This window comes from Acinonyx jubatus, chromosome A2 (genome assembly GCF_027475565.1).
Source record: "Acinonyx jubatus isolate Ajub_Pintada_27869175 chromosome A2, VMU_Ajub_asm_v1.0, whole genome shotgun sequence".
Classification (NCBI taxonomy): Eukaryota; Metazoa; Chordata; class Mammalia; order Carnivora; family Felidae; genus Acinonyx; species Acinonyx jubatus.
The window spans coordinates 21,480,162-21,494,440 of record NC_069383.1 but is presented as its reverse complement, the minus strand read 5'-3'; the positions used below and the strand labels follow the sequence as shown (position 1 = coordinate 21,494,440).

At 45.3% G+C, this 14,279-nt stretch overlaps 1 long non-coding RNA gene across 4 annotated transcripts in view; it reads right to left on the bottom strand.

Moving 5' to 3' along the window:
• The window catches only part of LOC113604238 (uncharacterized), a 36,207-nt gene extending 28,609 nt beyond the window's left edge, over positions 1-7,598 (bottom strand). For 2 of the 4 annotated variants that reach the window (XR_003426120.2, XR_003426118.2), the window contains exons 1-2: positions 7,129-7,598; positions 6,358-6,463 (exon numbers count right to left, since the gene is read on the bottom strand). This is a non-coding gene — a long non-coding RNA (uncharacterized LOC113604238). The remainder of the gene's footprint in view (positions 1-6,357; positions 6,464-7,128) is intronic. The other 2 variants (XR_008296628.1, XR_003426119.2) reach the window with 1 other exon arrangement.
• Positions 7,599-14,279: the final 6,681 nt, after the last annotated feature.

Here is a 14,279-nt window from a genome sequence, read left to right as displayed (position 1 = left end):
AAAGAAGTTTCCAAAACGTCAGAATGGAGGGCACCTGGGCAGATCAGTTGGTTAAGCGTCCCACTCTTGATTTCAGTTCAGGTCATGATCTCGTGGTTTGTAGGATCGAGCCCTGAGTCATCAGGTTCTGTTTAGACGGCACGGAGCCTGCTTGGGATTCCCTCTCTCTCTCTGTCTGCTCCTCCCCACCCTCAAAATAAATAAATAAGCATTTAAAAAATGTCAGAATGCTGTCAGTCTGGGGACTTAGCATCCATCAGGCAAGGCAGGAGCACCAAATGGTAGGAGTTACAGTATTCTTTATCATTGGGCACATGGCGGGGGGGGGGGGGGGGGGGTCAGTTTCACTTAAGAATGTTTTTGATGAAGCTATAAAAGGTATTAATTTTATTAAACCTTAACCTATGATTTTTTAAAATGTTTATTTTTATTTATTTTGAGAGAGAGTGTGTGTGTGCAGAGGAGAGACAGAGAGAGCAGACAGACAGACAGACAGAGAGAATCCCAAACAGGCTCTGCCCTGTCAGCCCAGAGCCCAATGCAGGATTCGATCTCATGAACTGTGAGATCATGACCTGAGGCAAAACCGACAGGCAGATGCTTAACTGACTGAGCCACGCAGGTGCCCCACTTAACTCATGATTTTTTTTTTTTTTTATCCTTCTGAGTGTTGATATAGGAAGTGTGCATAAAACACTGCTAGTGCCTATTGAAGTATGAAGGTTGTTTTAAGGAAAAAGCATGTGCGATTTTTTTGATTTGTCAACTGAACTAACTGCTTTCTTCATAGAATCCTATATATATATTTTTTTACTTGAGAGAATGACAATTTTTTTATTACACTTGGATATTTTGCAGTTATTTTTGAGTGATCAAAGTGAGACTGTCACTACAATGAAAACAACTGATAGTAATTGTTGCCAATTATAAAACTTCAGCTTTAAAGTAGAAATTAGAATTTGGGGGGGTGCCTGGGTGGCTCAGTCGGTTAAGCGGCCGACTTCGGCTCAGGTCATGATCTCGCGGTTCATGAGTTCGGGCCCCGCGTCGGGCTCTGTGCTGACAGCTCGGAGCCTGGAGCCTGTTTCAGATTCTGTGTCTCCCTCTCTCTCTCTGACCCTCCCCCATTCATGCTCTGTCTCTCTCTGTCTCAAAAATAAATAAACGTTAAAAAAAAATTTTAGAAATTAGAATTTTGGAAACCTTGTTTCCAAACCACCTCTGGTTTGGAAAGCACCTTTGTGAGCTTGACAGCTACCCAATACTTAAAGACTTTTTTGATGGGATTGGTGTTCATATTAATGAATGTAGCCTTTGATATTATATGAAATGGGCTCTCCCTCACCTGGAAGATTTTTATGATTTAATGAATCTATATCTATCTATCTATCTATCTATCTACATATATGTGTATATATATATTTAAGCAGGCTACACATCCAATGTGGGGCTTGAACTCATGACCCCGAGATCAAGAGTCACATGTTCTATTGACTAAGTCAGCCAGACACCCCACCAATATATATTTTTAAAAGCTTATTTCTTTTTTGACAGAGAGAGAGAGAGAGAATGTAAGCGGCAGAGGGGCAGAGGGGGGGACAGAGGATCCCGAGCAGGCTCTGTGCTGCCAGGAGAAAGTCCAACATACGGCTTGAACTCATGAACTGCAAGATCATGAGCTGAGCTGAAGCTGGAGGCTTAACTGACTGAGCCATCCAGGCGCCCCTCCCCCCCACACCAGTATTTTTTAAATGATCAATACATGAGATTGCAAAACCGCGGAGACAAAGATCCATTCAAAATTCAAGAGACTAATGTATCATTGTAACAGAGTACAAAAGTTCAACAATGTATTTTCAAGTTCCACACTGCAAGTTACTTTGAAGAAACTATACCACTTGTTGAGTTTTGGTATGGTATCAAAGAACAATACCCACAAGTATCAGCAAAGACTATGAAAATACTACACCCATTCTCAATGGCAAATCTGAGTGAGGCCAGAATTTCCTCACATTTCAGTCCAAACAACATATCATGGTAGATCGAATGCAGAAGCAGATATGAGAATCCAGCTATTCCTTTATTCATCCAGACAAGGAAGAGATTTGCAGACATGTAAAACAATGCCACTCTGTTCACAAGTATATTTTTGTTTTTATAGTTTAATGTTTATTTTTGAGAGAGACAGCACGTGCGTGCGCAGGTGTGAGCAGGGAAAGGGCAAATAGAGAGAGACACACACTGAGAGAGAGAGAGAGAGAGAGAGAGAGAGAGAGAGAGAGAGGATCCGAAGGGGGCTCTGACAGCAGAGTGGCTGAAGCAGGGCTCAAACCCATGAACCCTGAGATCGTGACCTGAGCTGAAGTCGGGGGATTAACCAACTGAGCCAAGCAGGTGCTGGTTTTTATAATTTTTAAAAATAAAAATGTTATTTACGTTAACGTGGAATGGGTTTATTTTTAATTTAAATGAGTCTCTACTAATTTTTTTGTTTTACTTCCTTTTTTTAATGTTTTTTTATGAGAAATTTTTACTTTATAGTACTGTATAATGAAATTCTTTACATAGCAAAAGTAAAACAATTGATTTCAGAGGTTACAAATGGTTTCACACTTAAAAAAGAAATCGTTTTTATTGGTCATAAAAATCCATCTTTGATATAAGCGACACAAACATTTTCTCACTTCATTGAGGTATTTTGATTACCTCCTTATTGATTTATGAAATTGTGGCCACACTGCAGAATTTTCCTTGTTCTCAAAATTTTATATCTTTTTATATCTTTATATCTTATAGACTTTTACATCTTTCTCCTTTCAGAGTGTTACGGTTTCTTTTAGGAACTTAAAAGCTCAAAGATCTTTGTTTATTACACTGGCAGAAAGTAGAGAGTACCTGGACAGGCTTTTCCATTGGTAAGCCAAGACAGATGCTCTGAGAAAATTCTTGACACAAAACACCTCTAAATGCTATGAAAATGTAGAAAGCATTTGTTAATGCAACACTGTGCCCGTAGAAGAATAAGAAAAGTCCCCAGAGGCCAAAAAATAAAAATAAAATCTGAACCAAAAATTGCAAGATAACTCTCAAGCTATAGTCACACTTGGGGTGTTTCTAGTTGTAGTAATTAAGAATACTAGGGTTTAATACTGGACCCTAGAAGATAGCTTCAATGAAAATGTTGAGAAAAATACCCTAGACTAGCAAAAGTAGCTGAAAAAGGAAAATTGTTTATTTTGGCATTCACAACATGCAAGGAAGATCACATTAGTAAAATGATGTTAAATGGTTCTTGAATTCTAAGTTTGTCAGAAGCCAGGTGCAACTGACAACAAGTAAATGCAAAAGATTCCTATAGATAAAGTTAGAGAAAGTCTCACTAGATTAAAAATCCTACTACAAATAATTAAAAATCCAAAATTATAAAATAACCAAGGAAACAGAAAACTGAGCAGTATTTCCCGGAACTGAATATCATGGAACTTCATGTGATGCAAAGATTGGGTGAAATATACAGTCTAGCTGAATAAGAAAATAATACAAAAGCAAAATATATATACAGCTTTGCAAATTCTCTTACCCTGTGACTCTGGAGAATTCTCTACATGCAATGGTTTATTCAATAGGAGGGAATGTAATATAAAAACAGAGATTCTAGTCACACTGCTGATTCACATCTTGCATTTGTCTATGTGGCATCCAATTATTAATTTGGCCTTCCGCTGCCTAGTTTCCTCCTCATTAAAATAGGAATAACTGTACCTGCTCATAAGGCTATTGTGAGTATGATAGGGATTACATTGAAATCTGCAGATCACTTTGGTATATTAATAGTTGACATTTAATATTTTAACCATCCATGAATATAAACATGAGATGCGCTCCTATATATTTATATCTTCTTTAATTTCTTTTAACAATGTTTTGTAGTTTTTATTTTACAAGTCTCTCGTCTCCTTGGCTAAGTTCATTCCTAAGTATTTTATTATTTTTTGATGGTATTATAAATAGAATTGTTCTTTTGTTATTTCCTTCAGGTTGTTAATTGTTTATACATAGAAATACAACTCATTTTTGTTGACTTTGTATCCTGCTACCTTGATGAATTAGTTCATTTAGTAGTTCTGACATTTTTTTGAATGGACTCTTTAGTGTTTTCTACATATACCATCATTTCATGTGCAGAGGTAATTTTATGTCTTCCTTTCCAATTTTGTTTTATTTCTTTCTCTTGCTTAATGGTTCTGGCTAGCATTTCCAGTAGTAGGCTGAATAGAAGTGAGTATTTTGCCCTGTTCCTGATCTTAAAGGAAATACTTTTAATTTTTTTTTTTTTTAATTTACATCCAAATTAGTTAGCATATAGTGCAACAATGATTTCAGGAGTAGATTCCTTAGTGCCCCTTACCCATTTACCCCATCCCCCTCCCACAACCCCTCCAGTAACCCTCTGTTCTCCCTATTTAAGAGTCTTATGTTTTGTCCCCCTCCCTGTTTTTATATTATTTTTGCTTCCCTTCCCTTATGTTCATCTGTTTTGTCTCTTAAAATCCTCATATGAGTGAAGTCATATGATTTTTGTCTTTCTCTGACTGACTAATTTCACTTAGCATAATACCCTCCAGTTCCATTCACGTAGTTGCAAATGGCAAGATTTCCTTCTTTTTGATTTGCCAAGTAATACTCCATTGTATATATATATACCACATCTTCTTTATCCATTCATCCATCGATGGACATTTGGGCTCTTTCCATACTTTGGCTATTGTTGATAATGCTGCTATAAACATTGGGGTGCATGTGTCCCTTCGAAACAGCACACCTGTATCCCGTGGATAAATGCCTAGTAGTGCAATTGCTGGGTCGTAGGGTAGTTCTATTTTTAGTTTTTTGAGGAACCTCCATACTGTTTTCCAGAGTGGTTGCACCAGCTTGCATTCCCATCTTTTTTTTTTTTAAATTATTTTTAAATTATTTTTTAATTATTTAATTTTTAAATTAATTTAATTTTTAATTATTTTTTATTTATTTTTGAGAGAGCACAAGCGGGGGAGGGACAGAGACAGGGGGACAGAGGGGGACAGGATCTGAAGCAGGCTCTGTGCTGACAGCACCAAGCCCGATGTGGGGCTTAAACTCAAGAACTGCAAAATCATGACTGGAGCAGAAGTCAACACTCAAGCGACTGAGTCACCCAGGTGCCCCTGTTTTAACTTCTAATATGACCAATAGCAGTACATAGAATCCAGCCATTTAGTGTCTTTAACATAAGACCCTGCACCCAATTCCAGTGTGTGTGTGTTTTCCCCAACCACCAAACGATTCTCTGATACCAGCTGGGTCTCCTACAATTCAACTCAATTCTGACACTGTCTACCTGGAGATGGAAATTAGATCCCACAGGTTAAAGGCTCAGCCTTACAAGACTGCCCCTACCTCCCTTCACCCCTTCAGATCCCAATCACAAGCCTAGGTTGTCACCTGTTCCAATCCCCTCCTTGGATTCAATTAATTTGCTGGAGTGGCTCACAGAAGTCAGAGAAACATTTCACTCACTAGATTATTGGTATATTATAAAAGGGTATAACTCTGGTAGTTAGACGTTAGAGCTGTATAGGGCTGTCTCAGCATGGCACTGTCCTCAGGCTCCACCTGTTCACCAATGTGGAAGCCCTACCGTCCCTGTTTTTGGGGTTTTTATAAAGGGTTCTTTACATAAGCACGCAAGTCATTGGCTGTTGGTGACTGATTTCAATATACAGCCCCTATCCCCTCTCTGGAGGTTAGAGGGGTGGGACTGAAAGTTCCAGCCCTCTAAATACAACCTTGGTTGTCCTGGCAACCAGTCCCCCTTCCTAGGAGCTTTCAGGAGCCATCTCATTAACATAACAAAAGACACCTTGATAACTCCCATCACTTAGGAAATTCCAAGGGTTTTAGGAGCTCTGTGGCAAGGATGGGGATGTAGACTAAATATATCTTATTATAAATATCACCAACGATATTTAAGAATATAAAGGAATCCTAAAACCAGAAAGTTTGAGAAGCAATATAGGGAACACAATGCACGTAGCTAGTTACAGGATTGTTGGAATTGCAGAAAAGCCAGAGGGTGGCCAGGAAGCCAGAGGGGCTTAACTGGGAGCTGCTACTGCCCTTGAGACTGAAGGACAAAGGTGGGGTCGGGTGTACCACTGGCCAGGAGCAATAGCTTCCTTTTGGGACTTGGCATTATAAAGGACTACCTAGTGGGAACCAGAATCATGTTAGGGGCTGCTTGAGAGGATCTGAAAATACCAAGGAAGTGAAGCTCCTGCTGGAAGCCCCAATCAGAGCAGAGAGAAGGGGGACAAATACCTTGGTTTCTTTCTTTCTCTTGCTCCCCAATTTCACTGGACAGCCCTGTCTGGAAACTGGTTCTCAGCCGACGGGTGGGGAACACAGCTTGCAGGAGTCCGTTTTCCTGCAATACAGACCAGAGGAGAACAGGGATGTGAGAGCAGTAGGAACATGCTTGGCCCAGAAAAGGAAGGAGAGAACCAGGATGTTGGCGAGAGGGAGCCACAGGGATGAGAAAGGCTGCTCTTGATGGGAGGATCTCCTACTGGCCTGAGGGAGCGGGATAGAGTAGGGTAAGACAGAGGCAAACCTAGTCCAGGTGGGGATAAGGGCAGAAGGGAGAGATGGCCAAGTCCAGGCAGAATGTTAGCCAATTTCCATATGAAAAGCGCTTACTGGGACCAACTGATTAGAACTGCAAATAAGGAACTTATTTAGAAATTGTTTGCATGCTACTCTTAGAGTCTGCCTCTTTGGGAGACTGGTGGATACTGGGCATGGGAAGGCTAATGTCATCTTTTCCTAGGCTAATAATTTTCAAATGTCTTCTATGCAGTCTATACCTCTCTTATATACAACAGCGTGCTAAAGATTTCCCCCTGGATGATGAGGTGCCTTCTGCTGTGACTTGGGTAACTCTTATTCACGCTCAGGTCTCCCCTGAAATGTACTTCTTCAGAGAATGCCACCCTGGCCCCCATGGCTCAGGCTTTCTTGTCATTAGCTGATTAACATCTGTCTTTTCCATCAATCTAAATGAAAAGGTAAATTGAGGTACTCTCGAATTACCAGAGTTTGAGTAACACAGGAAACGCGGACTGCAGCAAGCCACAAGCCAGTCCCTCGAGCGTTTTGGAGTGAATAGTTACCCGCAAGGAACGCAAAGTGGGGAGTTCCGCCAGAGTGCAGGCTGTAAGTTCATTGGCTTGAGGACGGGGAGGGATTCTTGGCGGAAGTTCATTGGTCAGGAGAGAAGCGTCGGTCTTGCATAATCAGGCTCAGAGCGGGCATATCCTTCTGAGGGCGCATGCGTCAGATTCTCCATTTCCTATTCTCCGATTCCATGTTAGGCTGAAACTTTTTCACACTTCCCGCCCAGAGGTTATTGCATCTTTGTGGCCGGCTCCTAGCACAGTGCAGTGGTACCCGTCCCCCATCTTCGGTTTCGCTTTCCCGGGTTTCTGCTACCTGTTGTCAGCTTCGCTCAGGCAGCAGAAGATCGTCCTGACGAATCTGCGGAAGGTCAATGGTAGCCTCATTCTACGTCACAGTGTGACGTCATCACCTCACTTCCTCTCATCCCTCCAGCATCTTACTATCTCGCGTGATCACGGGAACGGGAAGGGTGAGTAGAATACAGTAAGATATTTTGAGAGATAACATCCGCCTAATTTTTGTTACGGTATATTGTTAGACATGTTCTTTGTATTATTATTGCTGATTTCTTACTGCACCTAATTCGTAAGTTTAACTTTGTTATGGGTAGGTATGTATAGGAAAAACCATAGTTTATATAGGGTTCGGTATTACTCGCAGTTTCAGGCATCCGCTGGGGGTCTTGGAACATATCCCCTACGGATGGGGGGGGGGCGCTATTGTGCTTGGTTCGAGGTAGTACTTAATATTTGATGAGTGAACAAATGGCGGATTGTAGGGAGGTGTAGAATATGGGGGAGCATCCCCGTCCTTGAGGTTCACATTGAGCAACTGTCCCCTCGCTCCTGCCTTCAGAGTCCCGGGGAGCCAGAGAAGAGACCTGTGTTGGGGGACCTTTCTTCCCTAGTGTATGCAGCTCACAGAACAGAGCCAGAAGCTTGAAGTTTAATTCTGGCTCTCACATGGTAGCTATGAAATCTTGGGCAAGCCAAATAAGTTTTCTCAGTCTCCATCTTCTCGTGAATAAATCTAGACAGTAATATCTGCTCCCCCACCCCTAGAGGCTGTTGTGAAGGTGAGAGATAGTGTTGCTAATAGAGGAGCACCAAGCACAAACCCGAATTTAGAGGAGCCCCTCAACAGTCCTCCCGCTTTAAGCCCTAGGTGGCTACACTGATGTCACCAGGCCTGCTGTTTATCTCCTCCGGAGAGGAAATGTTAACTGGAAGCACTTCAAGGGACACAACTCTTTGACTGTGGAGTTGGCCACGTCTCCACAGGCTTCTGAAAGCAGTGGTGGAGGGAGCCTCCAGTGGGTGTGGGGTGTGCTGGCCAGCCGAGGGGCCCAGCCCATCTTCCTCCACCACAGCCACTGTGGGGTTCACACATGGGGCAGCTGACGCAGAGAGCAGAACAGGTTAGACCTAGGAGTTCTGATTCCCAGATCAGCTCTGGGTTCTTGTGCCACCAAGGACAAATGAAAGAGATATGTCATGGGAGCACCTGGGTGGTTCAGTCGGTTAAGCATCCAACTTCAGCTCAGGTCATGATGTCATGGTTTGGGAGTTTGAGCCCTGCTTTGAGTGAGCTCAAGCCCCACTTTGGGCTCTGTCTCTGCCTCTTGCTCACTCACACCCCCCCCTCAATAAAAAAAAAAAGAAAGAAAGAAAGAAAGAAAGAAGTCATGAGCAGAAAAAAGCTTCCTGGAAATGCCCATGTCCTTTCTCTGCACAGGCCTATGTCAAACTCTGGGAGATAGGGACTGAGGGTCCAGCTCTGCCCTCAAAGAGCTTGTGGTTGAATAGGTAGTAGATGGATGCCCTTATCCAGGGCAGAGACCCTGCCTTGTTAGGGAGCAGTGAAGGCAGAGGCTTCTCAGGGCAGAAGCGGTGGGTGGGCGACCCCGTCCCACTGCTGCTGGCTGGTTCTTTCTCAACTGGAGCTGCTGAGGCAAGTCTGTCACGCACTAAGGAGGGTGCTTCCTGGCTCCAGGCACTGGGGGTTGACTCACACGGATGCCATTGGAAAGAGCTTGTCTCAGAGGAAGGCCTGAGGTTCCTGAGGAGAAACAGTCTCACTTCCTCATTTCTCCAGTTGAAATGCTGTTAGAGCCCCTGGGCCCGGCCCACAGAAGTCTGAGAGGTCCTAACGCAGGGGATTGGAGGTGAGGTGGTCTGCAGGAATGCAGTTGCCCCCCATGCCCTAATCCCCAGGGCCTGGGGGAGAGGCAGAGTGCGGCTGGTACCAGCCCGGACTGCAGTTTCACCACCACAGCCCCTCTGAAGCCAGGCCAGAGTGTATGAATTATAGGCCAAGCCCAGCTGGGTGAGGGGGCTGAGCTGGGGAGTTCTGGGCCTCACAGCGCTCTAGGGTAGATAAGGATGGATCAAAGGGGCCAAGGCCTCCTACACCACTAAGTCGGGATCCACCACCGGGTGGGTGGAGTGACAAGACAGATCATATGTATATACATGGAGGGGATTTTGTGTTTCCTTTTGAAGCCCTTTGCACAAACATCTTGTGTGTGAAGCAGCCTGTGCACCTTCTGCTGCACAGCCCCCCACCCCTCTGGTGTGGGGTCTTACCCCCCTGCCCTCCCCCAGGTCTTCCTGTAAGGCTGGTCCTGTGTCCTTTCAGGTTTATCCCTGGGGGCCCAAGTTGGCTTGAAGTTAACATCATGAGCAGCTTTTGTGAGCCTCAGTAAGACCCCCGGGGGCCCTGTGCCCACCCATGCCAGTCTTGGGGTCAGTGGACACTTTGTTACAGCCTGTAATCTAGCCTCTAAGTCCTGGAGGAAGAGTGGATTTTCCTGGACGTTTTGTGGAGGTCAGGAAGAGGGCATTTCACACACCAGTCCCCCAGCAACACTTCCCTGCCCAGTAGACATCCTGGCCCTCTCTGCATCCTTGTTCCTCAGCACTGGCTGCCAGCCCCTTCTTCCCTTTCTGTTCCTTACTCAGACTCTAAAACCCCCTCTCTTCTCCAGTGCAACGGGGCCTTTCCCAGGTCCTTCCCTCAGGCCTCCTCGGGATTTCCCTGCAGTCTGTAGACTGCAGCTTTCACCCAGCGAACAGATTCAGAGTCGCCTCAGCCAGCAGCTGCCCTATAAATAGCTGTGCGTTGAGTGCCGTCTCAAACCTGCCCAGGGTGCGTCTCAAACCTGCCCAGGTGGCCTGCCTCATCCCACCACTCCTTTGTTGTTGTTGTTGTTGTTGTTGTTTTTAATTAAAGATTTTTTTTCTCTTAAAAAAATATTTTTATTTTGTTTTAGTAATCTCTATACCCAGTGTGGGGTTTGAACTCAACGACCCCGAGATCAAGAGTCACATGTTTTACCGGCTAAGCCAGTCAGGCACTCCCTTCGTCCCACTACTCCTAAAGCAGAGAAGAGTTTAATTGTGGGGGGTGCAGTTTCCTTTGCAGGGTGCAGGGCCCAGCTGGGTGGATGGCCGTCCCAAGTTCCTGCATGCTCTGGGGATATTTCCAAAGCTCAGGGCTAGGGTCTTTGTCTGTTCTCAGGTTCCAGGAACCCATCCCTGCCTCCCCTAAACCCTAACAATCTTTCCTTCCTCCAAACAAAGAGCGCTTTTGATCTTTATCACTCTCTTGGAACATACATGCCAAGTGTCTTGGGTAATAAAAATAAGATTATCAGCAAACACACAGAGAGCACTTACTATGTTCCAGGTACTATTCTAAGCACTTTATAGTTACTAGTTCATTTAATCTCAGTAGTTGGGGTTGAGGGAGTCTGTCTAATTTCTTTAATTATATAGTGAAGTCCTCAAGGGCAGAGACTAGGGTAACACATCTTTATATCCCCCAAATTCCTTGCACTCCAGGAATGTTTGCTGATTGACTCGGTCTGTCCTTGGGAGGTGACATCCCATCCTGGTTACTCACTTTCCCTTTCTCTTCAAATGGGACTAGGATTTCCTTTCCTACTCCCTTGGGTAATAGAAAGTGACCTGGGGAGGCTTTGGGGTCATTGGGACTTTCTTCCTTTGACTGCAGATGGCACACCTTCCCTATCAAGGAAGGCACATGCCAGAGAGGAGCAGAGGAAGACAGGTGAGCTTTCTGAGCAGGAGGGGAGAGAGGTGCCCTGTGTGTGTGTGTGTGTGTGTGTGTGTGTGTTCATGGTGGTTGTCTCTGGATGGTGGATTGTGGATGATTTTGGTTTTCTTTTTATGCTTTCTTGCATTTTCTACCATAAGCAAACATTACTTTTACACTCTCAAAAGAGGAACTAGAGATGGAAAAAGAGAAATGTTTATTGAGTATTTTGTTGAGTAATGACTGTTGAGGTGAGCTTTAAAGGATGAGCACAGAAGCCCCAGAAGCTGGGCTGGCATTCAGCAGGCATCCAGTGACCTGTTTTGACCAGTGCCTGTCCCACACCCATTAATAAATATTTTAATGTCTGCCCTGCCCATGGGCGCCTGGGCAGCTCATATGGTTAAGCATCTGACTCTTGATTTCGGCTCATGGCGTGATCTCATGGTTTGTGGGTTTGAGCCCTGCGTCGGGCTCTGTGCTGGCAGTGTGGACCCTGCTTGGGATTCTCTCTCCCCCTCTCTCTGCCTTTTCCCTGATCACTCTCTCTCAAAATAAATAAATAAACTTAAAAAAATATATTAAAAAAACCCTCCGCAGTCCAGAAATGATATCTCTTCTTTGAATAGGAGGAAGATTGTAATCTGGGGTCAGTTCCCTTCCCCAAGCCAGCATCTCCCATCCAGTGATGTTCTCTTTGCTTCCTCTAACAGTGGCTGCAGGAAGGGTTTCTACCTCCTCTTCCCTGGATTACCTGTTTCAGCCTACCAGCCTTTAGAGTGAGCAGTCTTTGACTCCAAGCTGGCTGCATGTTTTTAAAATGTGAAGGTCTTAAAAAATAAATTAATTAAAAGGCCAAGGTCTGAGTCCCATGCCACACCACTTAAATCAGAACCTCTGGGGTGAGCCCTCAAACAGGGGTGATTTTTAGGTTCCCAGGATGCCTCCAATGTGTGGCCAGGGTTGAGGACCACTGAGGCAGATGCAGAAAGTCCCCGGAGTGGACAAAGGGGCCAGTACAGAGACACCTGCCCGGCCTCTGGGGGCTTGTAGTTGACCACAATGTTGGTGAGCAAGCTAGAACCTGTGCACAAAGAGACAGGAACACTCGGTGTGATGCCCACCGTATCCAACCTGTGCCAATTCAGACATGGCTGTTGAGGATGCTGAGGAAGGAGGCAGTTCGGGTGTCCTGAAGGTAATCAGGCTGGTCTTTCTGGAAGAAGTTCTGGAGGCAGTTTTGTGGGGGGGGAGAGGCCTTCACAATGTTGCACTGACTCTTCTGGTCCTTTCCAAGGGTTTTCTCTCAGGTTCCTTATCTGATGAACCAGCTTCTTTGTAGCTCTGGTCCCAATTGGGTGTGGCTGGCCACTCTTCAGTCACTACCCCAGCTCTCCAGGACACCCCGGCAGACTAGGCTCTGACAGATAAGAACTGTGCTTGTTAGCACAGCTGTTCTCTGCAACACCCAGTGTTGTTTTCAAGCCTACGGAAATTTGGGTGCGGAAGTGTGGCTACATCCACCCAACTTCAGAGTTGGGCTTGGTTCCAAATAAAAGGAAATTTAGTCAGTTTTCCCAGACACAGGGACAAAAATAGAGTTGACAGGAACCTCAAAGGGTCTGCTGAGGTACGAGGGTTACACCTAGAAAAATCAACTGGATCTTTGGTCTGGATGCTGTCAGATGCCCTGGTCAAAACTGGACTTTGAGCATCAACAACTAGTGTCTGGTGCTCTACAGGTGATGTCTCACAAGAAAGTGATTTTGTTCCTGCTGCTGTTAAGAGTCTTAGAGATCTGTGTGCTTTTTGGGCCTTTTTGGTCAATAACCTGGATTCTGGGGTTAATGAGGTTCAGATTAGCTACATGTGTGGCCGAGGAGATTGTACCTGAGGGGGAAAGGAACTAGGTGGTATAACTCATGTTTGGATAGATGGGACCTGGCATGATTTGTTATGCCCACCTTCAGCCTTGGATCTTGCCTCAGGCATGTGTGGGTGTCCTCTGTAAGCTCATGCTGCAGAATGGGGCCTCCCAGGAGAACTGGTTCTGCCTTGACATCCCCAGCAGGACTGTGCCGAACCAGTGTTGACGTCACCGGTGTCCTTCCTCACTCTGTGGAAAGTGTCCTTCTTTTTCCTGTGCTTTCACCAGCTCCAGGGGCTTTATACACAGTGGCCGGGAGGGGGTCTCCCGCTCATCACGGGCCTTTCGAACACTCCTCTGTGAGCAGGTTTCCCGGCACCCAACACATGGAGTTACGCTGCTGGTGAGCAGCAGAACTGAGCTGCAATTCAGATCTCTGGATTGCCACCCTGCCCTCCTCCAGGTGGTGAACTGTCGGCCCAGAGACTCCAGAAACTGTGGCTGTTGCGTAAAGCGGGAGGTGTGTAATCAGGGTCGGAAGAGGACAACACAATTCCCACGTCTCCGTACATTTGTCGTTGTGTCCATGCTGTATGTGGCCTAGCCGGGCCAGAGGTGGTCCCTGTAGGCAAAATAGATACCCTCATCCCCTGTAAAGATTTCACACGGCTCCAGGCTCCTGCTTGTGTCGATGGTGACGAGAACGGGTGTAAGGTGGCAAGGCTGAGCTCATTTTCCTTTAAAATTAGAAATGCCACACTGAAGTGACTGGGGCGAATTATTTGACCCTTCTGAGCTTCATTTCCTCATCTGTAAAGTGGGAACAAGAAAGGAACTGGCTTCACAGGGTGTGGCGGAGGTTCAACCGAGATGATATTTACAAAGTGCCCAGGGAGCACAGAGCACAGGAAACTTACTAAGGCTGAGAAACCATTTTTCCTAAAGGGTGCTCCTTCGGAGCCAGCCTTCCTTCTTCCTTGCCCTTGTCTATCTCCTCACAGCCTGTGAGGATGGGTGTGGGTGGCTGTCCTTTGGAGACAAAGCTGTCCCTAGGGGAAGTGACAGGTCCCTGAGACATAGTGAGTCAACAGCTTGGGGGTCCTGGAGCCTACCTCTCCCTGTGGGCTGGTCTGCTTGCTAG